The following is an 8,773-nucleotide window of genomic DNA, read 5'->3' as shown; positions in this document are numbered from 1 at the left end:
ATGTCTTGACTATTATTCTTTCGCAATTCTCTCTCATTCGCCATTTCAAATATCAAAAAGCAACTAAAATTAAGAAAATCAATTTTCAATTCCTAAGATAAGCAACTGATGATAAAAGTTGAATTTCAGTAGTTACAAAATTCAGAAAAGAAAATTAAGAAGGAATTAGAATGAGTGAAACTCACCGTCCTCATCGACTCTCTCAAGATGAAATTAGGTCTGGGCATTTTAGCCCGAAAACCCGGACTGAATCGATCCGGACCGTCAGGTCCGGGCCGGGCTTTGAGGAAAAAAATATAGAAAAAATTAAAACCCGGACCATTTGCATTTAAACGGGCCGGTCCCGGGCCCTGATATTCATAAGCCCCAAAGCCCGAAGAAAGGCCCGAAGAAATATAGCCCTATATTACCCTATATTGACTAAGACCCTTGACTTCAGTCAGCCTTCAAAAATTCGCAGCCTTCTTCAATTCTTCTGCAACCCCGACCCTTTCCCAAACTCAACCCCGACCTGCAGCCTTCGTTTCAGAAACCCAGCATCCTAGTAGCTCGAACCCAGCAATCGATTCCTAGAGTTTCCCTTAGCCCTCAAGCACAAAGTCCTAGCATTCGCGATTTAGAATACCGATTTCCCGATTTCCAGAAACCCAGTAATCGGTAGCATCTGCAGCCTTCGAGTTCTTCGATTCCTGGCCTTCTTCAATTACTAACTCGATTCCTTAGCCCTCAATCGATTCATAGCTTTCCCGATTTCCAGAAACCCAGCAATCCCTAGCCCTCAATCCATTCATAGCTTACCCGATTTCGAATTCGAACAAGTACCTAGCTTTCCCAATTTCCCGATTTCCAGAAACCCAGCAATCCCTAGCCTTCAATACCTTCTGGCCTTATTCGATTACTAACTCAGTCTACAACTTCTCTGGTTGTTGGCAACCTCTGCTATTAAAGGTTGATGTTAAAGGTTTAGATGAGATTGGGGTGGAGGTCATAACTCGTTGAGCAAGGTATCCATTTAGTTAGTGGTGTATGTAAGTTTTCCCATAGTTAATTTCTTTGTATTCTGCTACATGGAAAATTTGGGTTGGCAAATATTGGTTCTGTTATTCCATAAATGGTAATTGTATTTTGCAAATTTTAAATAGAATTGCCATGGTTTCCGTGTGCGCATTGATATGAAGCATTAAGAAATCTGAATGGAAGAATAACCTCTCTTCTGGAGCAATTGATGCCTGTCCTTTCAAGATTATGCTCTCAAAGATATGTTTGGGATGGTGATATGGCAAACTTGTGTTTGATTAACTTGGTTGTCTGGAAGTTAAGTGACGATGGACACACATAGCAAATTTACATTGTCTATTCTTCCTCAAGCTTCCTCTTTCATTCCACCAGCATATGCTGTTTTGTGTTTTTGACATCAGTAGTTGACTTCATCTGTTTGTATCTCAGTTATACCCTATTCTGTTTCTATGTTCTGACAGGATCGTATCATTGCTCGTCTCCAACAACCATATTCACTCGATTGTATTCCAGTGGAAGCAGAGTATCAGGTAAATTGCTCATATCTCTTATGTTTGATTAAAATTTCTATCTTCATTTGAAGTTTCGAACTGCGAATTTATATGTCTTTACCTGTATTGTACATCCTTCACTACGATTATACAGGATCAATCTTATTTATTTGGTCCAGTCTAAACAGCCTTTGTTCAAAATTCTTCTTTATAGGGTATTTTCATCAAATTCACTGTTCTAATAAATCAATTATATGTCATAACTCTAGTCATGAAATATATGAACAATATTTATTTAGCTTTTGAGAAATATCAATCTTTGAAAACAGTTAAAGGTTAATTTCCTGACAATGAAGATGATTTTGTTGGAAATCTCATTATGTTGAAGAAGACTTTTCTTAATGCTTCTTTTGGAACCATGAAAAGGTTCAGTCATGAGTTTACCAGAATATTGCTTTCAGTATCTTGGTTGATTCCAATTTTGTGTTTCTGGGTACAAGGATTCGATTTTGATAATGCCCGAAGCAGCTGCAGTTATTGGGGACGAGTTGGTTGTATTTAAAGTTTTAAACGTTGAAATTTCATTTGTTTGTAAAATGATGAGAATAAGAAACAACTTTTAGAAGAACTCATAAATCCAAGTTCTACATTACTTTGGGAACTACAAGTGAAAACCAATAATCAGAGGCGTCCACGTAAAGAAGATACTTCGACTCGTCAGTTGCTTTCTGCCTATGAGTATATATGAATGCATCATTCGGCCATGAGAGTCATTCATTGGCTCCTACACTTGTTTCTGAGCCTCTTAGAAAGAAATTGAAGAACCTTTCAAAGAATCAATAAGAAGCAGAGACCAAAAGGTCACAAGTACGCATGAAAAGGAAAAGTAAAGAGTTAAAAATTCAACTGCATTCTGTATGTGGTTTATTGCACGTTGCTTACTAAACTAGTTATTTTTATTATTCAAGTGCCTAAACAACATTTGCTCGGTGATAACACATAGATTGAGTATGAATATACAACACTGTTTATTTTTATGTATCAACAATACAGTTTGGTTTAAATATCTTGATTAGGGCTGGGCATATGTCGGGACGGGTCGGTTTGAGGCCCAAATCGATCTCGACCCGAAATTGTCGGTTGTGGACTTTTTAAAACCGAAACCGGATTTACGAAGTAATGGGCCGAATCTTCGGTTGGGCCGAAAAATAGGGTCGACCCGGTTCGGTTTCGGGTTGGGCCGTTTTAGAGTTTTTGTCCCATTTTTGAGGCCTAATTCTTTAATATTTCAGTTTACCTGCTTTTGTAGGACTTTTTTTGGGTCAAGGCCCAATTTTAAGCCTTTGTTCAACACCTGAACTTTCAAAACAGAAATCAAACATCCAAAACGCAAGCTAATCAAACTAATAAACTATCAAAGACTCAAAAGTGCAGCAAACTGTGAAGACTAAAAGTGTAGCATTACTTAGTTACAGACCAATAAAAGTCCATCAGCCATACTAATAAAAGTCCATCACCGTCAGTTTCAGTCCTAATAAAAGTCCATCACAAACAGCAAATAACAGTCTTTGATTTAAGCAAATAAAAATGCAGCAACTACAAGTCTTCAACAAGCAGCTCTTTTCACCCATCATATAGTCTCTTCGGGTAGCTCACCAACATTTGTTACACTAGAATCTGCATCATATCCAATATCCCAAATTTCAAATTTTCAACAAAATCACAAACATGCAAAATGAAACAAAACAAAAAATTTTACCTGCTTCCATCTTTTCCAGCTCCGCATACTGCTCCATTTCGTCCCTCATAGGCTCCTTGAACAATGGCTTGCTTGTAGCCCTTAACCAGTCACTTGAACAAACAAGCGCCTCAGCCATTTTCGGGGTCAAACTTGCCCTAAATGGATCCAGAATCCTCTTTCCAAGACTGAAGGCGCTTTCACTAGCGACTGTTGATGCAGGTACAACCATAACATCCCTTGCAATCTGCGACAGAATGGGAAATCTAGAACAATTCTCTTTCCACCAATCCAGCACTTGGAAGCTTGTATTTGAAGGGTCCTCATATGGCTCCAGCAAGTATTTATCAACTTCATTCTTGATCTCGACAACATCCTTTTCCTGCCTAAGCTTCATGAACTCATTCATGCTTGCAGCATAGCTGTCCTCTTCAATCAAACTTGCATTTCCAGCATCAAACTTTGGTTGAGTTGCAGAAAAAGACGCTTGTGTAGTTGTGTTGCCTCCGGATCATTTTCTGCATACTCAAGGAAGAGGTGCAGAAACATGCTCTTCACTTCAGTCACCATCACATCCACCATGGACTTGTCTTGCTGCAATTTTGGAAAAAAATATTCCAAGTACAGCAGCTTGTACCTACAAAACAGAAAATAATGTAAAGCTCCTTTTGTCAACCAATACTGCAAACTACTACTTGTCAACGAACTACTTTAAAGGCGGTGATGTCAAAAACAGAAGCAATGGATTTTAGTGCAGCAATGACAAAAACAAAGCAGCAGTATTTTAGTACGAAACAGTTAGTTCAAGTGTAGCAATACCCACATAGCAAATAAAAAAAAAAACAGAACCTTGGATCCAACACCACAGCTATCAAAAGAATCTTGTTCAGCTCCTCAATCCTTCCCCAATATTTGTCGAACTTCTTCTTCATTGAATTCCCAATGGATCATCCCCTTGTAAAAATAATTAGTTATATAGTTTTATAAAATTGAAATTTGACAATTACATAAACAGAAAATTTAACAAGTAACAAAACAGAAATCAAGGAAGTATTTTACCTTTAATACACTTGTCCAACTCTCCTATGATGGTGCACATCCAAAGCAAAGGCTGGTTTGCGGTAACAACTTGTGTCCCACTAAACTTGAGTGTTGCATTGTAAAATATTTTCAAAAACTTGACCAGCCTTGCAGCCTTATCCCAATCAAGACCAACTGGAGGTCCATCTCTTTTCTTCCCACAAACCCTCTCACTGAAATAGGATTCAAACTGTGAATCCTCATCCTCCAACCTAAGGTTTCTGATACTTTATAGCTATGTCTAGCATGAAATAAGTCGAGTTCCATCTCGTGCACACATCTAAAGGCACTATTCCACCCTTGTGGTCAACTTTTTCTTGAGCTGAACACTTTCAGAACTTTTCCAATCTAGCTGGACTTGACCTAATGTACTTAACGCAATTCCGAATCCCATCAATTGAGGAATCCAACTTCTCCATTCCATCCTTAACAATTAAGTTAAGGATGTGGCATCAGCACCTCAGATGTAAAAACTGCCCCCTCAAGACTAGCTCTTTCCAATTTCCTATCTTTTCTCTCATGTAATCTAAAGCCACTTGATTAGGTGAAGCATTATCGACGACAATACAAAAAACTTTCTCTATTTCCCACCCAATTAAACAAGTCTCAACTAGCTGCCCTATTGTCTTGCCTATCACACAAAAATTAAGGATTCTTTTGTGCAAAACTCATTCATCATCAATAAAGTGAGCTGTGAGAACCATATAGTTGATATTTTGGACAGAAGTCCAAGTATCAGTGGTTAGGGATACTCTCTGACCATAAGTGGCTAAAATATTTTTAATCCTAGTCTTCTCCGATTGATAGAGATCCCAGATATCTCTAGCAATTGACCTACGGGACAACAGCTTAAACTGTGGCTGACAACTCTTCATGAAATCAATGAATCCCTGCCCTACAACAAAGCTAAAGGGCAGTTCATCCCTAATTACCATCCTAGCACAAGCTAGCCTCGCCACATCATTGTCAAAACATCTTGCAACTAACTTCCCCCCATTATCTACCGAATCAAACACTAAATTTTTCTGTTTTTTAGCGGGAATGTAAAGGGGACACTTCTTACACTGATATAGCACATGATTTTTCATCGAACTCGTGCCGTTGAACTTCGTGTGGCATAAGTAAGTCTGCAGAAAGTAGTTGCATTTGGCCTTCGGCTTTGCCAACTTTGAACCATCAAGATTCATCAGCTACGTGAAGTGATCCCATACCACGCTTTTGTTCTTCCTTTTCGTAGCAGACTGAACCTGAGCCGCATCTGAAGAAGGGGTTGCAGCTCCAACTGGAGGTGGAAGTGCAGGGGGAAGTCGGGGAACCGTGGCACTAGATGCAGGGGTATCAGCAGCAATAGTGCCAATGCTGCTCCAGTGACCTCAGTCCTGACGAGCGGTGGTTGAGCCTCAATTGATTCATCCATCATCAACAATTCTGCAAGTAAATCAATAGATCAGTTCCAAATCAAAACAATGAGACTGCTTAAACAGATCGTTTTACAAACACAAACAAAGTCAGTTCCAAATCAACGTCACAAACCCATCACATAAACAGATCGTTCTACTCATAAACAAAGTAACATGCTAACATAAACACATAAACACTGCAACAATTGAAATTTGAAAACATAAAACCCTAAATTGAAACCCTAAATTTGAAATTAGTCAATCGTTTGGGCTATCACATACATCTTCATACTCTTTTCATACATCTTCATAATCTTTCCAGAAAACATGAAATTAAAAAAAAAAAAAAAAATTGAAGATGAGACTCTCACTGAAATCTGGATTGAGACGTTGTCGAGAGAGGTTGAGTGGAGGCGCGAGAGGATGAGACGTTGAGTGAGAGTGCGGCTTGAGTGCAGGCGAGAGAGCTTGAGTGAGAGTGAGACGAAGAGAGGTCTCTCTCTTTAGAGAGGAAGAGCGGCTGTTTTTGGATGAGAAATGAGAAATGGCTGAAATGTCGAATAGAGAAAGGGATTAGGGTTTTCTCTTAAGTTGGGTGATCCAGTGTGCAAGGGAACATCGTTAGGATTGTGTTCCTTGAGTAATATTAGGACAGGTATTAAAAAAATAAAAATAAAATATATTTATATATTATCAGTTCGGATAAGTTTAAACTGGTCGGTTTAAGAAACAAAACCGAGTCCGACCCGGTTCACCTCCGATTCGGTCCGGTTCTCTGCATTTTTGGTGTTAAAGGCTTCGGTTCGGTTACCAAACCAGAAAAACCGGTCCGGTTCGGCCGGTTTTTACCTGCAAATCGGTTTTATGCCCAGGCCTCTTGATATAGATAGAAACTATGGTGAACAGTGAACAGAGTAGCTAGCCGTACCTTTATTATAACAAAATGAGTGCATATGGGCTTTGGACTTTTTCCTTATTCCTCGAGTAAGTTTCAAGCTTTTCCATTCATTTAGGAAGTTGCCTTGGGCAATATAAATCCTTCAAAGATTTATTAATCAATATGCTTATAAATACACTTTATTTTTTTGGATATGCAGCACTGTGCCATTTAGATCATTGTAATATACCACGACAACAACATGCTATATGTCTCTCTTCAATATACTATGTAACACTGTACTTATGAATGATATTCATAATCCCATGTCTATAAAAAGACAATGGTTCATGATAATCCCATTTTATGTCAATGAATACCCTTTTTTACTTTTAGGGTTTTCGAGGTCCATAATGTTTCATCATGTTTGAAATATTATTGGAATTTTCTCTTTCCAATGTGGCCAACTTTGTTGTCAAAACACGTTGTTTCATGTCAACTGCTTAGCCTTTCAAGCTAATTCCTACCGTGGAATTGCCACATGGATCTCATTGCTCCATGGGGTGCACACATTAACTTCATTTATTTACCTTTAATCATCCTTTCCTTTCTCATTTTCTTCATGTCTTCTCCTGTGTTCTAATTAGCTACATAATTGCTTCATATTCTAAGAATGCACAATATCACTAAAAGATCGGAATTAGAAGCAAGAAATTTAAAAAATCTATGTAGAAAACTAACATTTGAAGCTAAGAGATCATTTGATTGATATGAATGGAAAATGTCTAAGTACTTGATGTCATAACGAGCACACATGTAAAGATTTAGATGCACATTAACTAGCGCAATAGCTGATGTTTTAGATGCACTTTAACAAATGCAATAGATTCATTCACTAATTATTAACTATTGGCTACTTTTCATTTGGTTGACTTCGTTCTTGACTTTCTTCCATCCTTTGGAACAAGTCCACCAGTTGGATTTCTGGGTTAGGGTCTCTGTTCACTACTTTTTGATGTTTGTTTTCACCCATTAGGTTAGGTTTTTGGGGCAAGACACTGTTTATTTACTTATTCTATTAATATAACATTATACCCGTGCGATGTCCAGAGTAACATAGCGTGAATGAAGAGAATAATAAGTAAGGAAACTGAGCGCAACAATTTTTGGATTATTATTATGTTTTTGATCCACTCATTTTTTGTCTTTTCTAAGTTACTTTTTATTTAAATTCCAAAAAAAAAAAATCCTTTTTTTTCATAACAAATGGGGCCTAAAAGGCCCAAACATAAACAAATAAAAGACTAACTAGATCTCCTAGTTCTAGCAATAGTAGTGACATCATCCAAAAAAGCTTGAGGAGCATAAATAGGAGGGTCTTCAAAAAAAATGAGACCAAGATCATGGTTGATACTATTTTTAGCCGAAGCATCAACAGTCATGTTGCATTCTTGAAAAATGTGTGAGCTGAGCATTTTGCATACAAGATATCAGACAATTTTCCACAAAAATGGTGACGAAAGGTATAACTTGTACAAATCTTTTCATTTTCCGATTCGATCCTATCCATTCGTTCATAGAGCTATTTACTTGATCGCAGACATTTCTGGAACACTTCTAACAGGAGGACAAATAGTCAATTTTGAAAGAACTTATTGTCAACCCCTTTGGGTAGGATGGCGGAACGAACCAGAATCATTTTTTTTTGAAGGTCATGTCATAGACTAATCTTACAACTGAATATTGAAAGAGTAAATATTCGCCCGCGAATTTTTTCTTTTTTAGAAAAAAGCAAAGAGCCAAGGGGATGAAGAGAAAGGTCAATCTGCTGAATTAATTGGACAAAGATAGCAGATTCTAACTCAACTTCTAAATTTAAAATACGAAGACTTGAGCCTAATGTTAAGACAATAGTAGATACCTAAAATTTCAGCATCAAAGATTTCACCCGTTCCTAATTAAGTTAATCTGAAAACCAGCAATCCAATTCCCAACATGATCTCTAATTACTCCCCTAGCACAAATTTTCCCAGAATTAGCAACTCCATCAATATTAAGCTTGCAAAAATTCACAAGAGGCTTTTTCCAAGAAAGCATAGTGTAATTATACATACTAGAACCCTTAGCCTTGAATTGAGCACTCTTCCATTGCTCACTGCTCACTATAGTC

General features: G+C 37.7%; 1 long non-coding RNA gene across 1 annotated transcript; it reads left to right on the top strand.

Moving 5' to 3' along the window:
• The first annotated feature begins 440 nt into the window (after positions 1-440).
• On the top strand, positions 441-2,545 carry LOC133734643 (uncharacterized). The gene is made up of 3 exons (XR_009858441.1): positions 441-1,004; positions 1,479-1,547; positions 2,009-2,545. It is a non-coding gene; the product is annotated as an uncharacterized LOC133734643 (long non-coding RNA).
• The last annotated feature ends 6,228 nt before the right edge of the window (positions 2,546-8,773 follow it).

Source organism: Rosa rugosa, chromosome 2, assembly GCF_958449725.1.
Source record: "Rosa rugosa chromosome 2, drRosRugo1.1, whole genome shotgun sequence".
NCBI classification, from domain to species: Eukaryota; Viridiplantae; Streptophyta; class Magnoliopsida; order Rosales; family Rosaceae; genus Rosa; species Rosa rugosa.
This window is presented reverse-complemented; position numbering and strand designations above follow the sequence as displayed.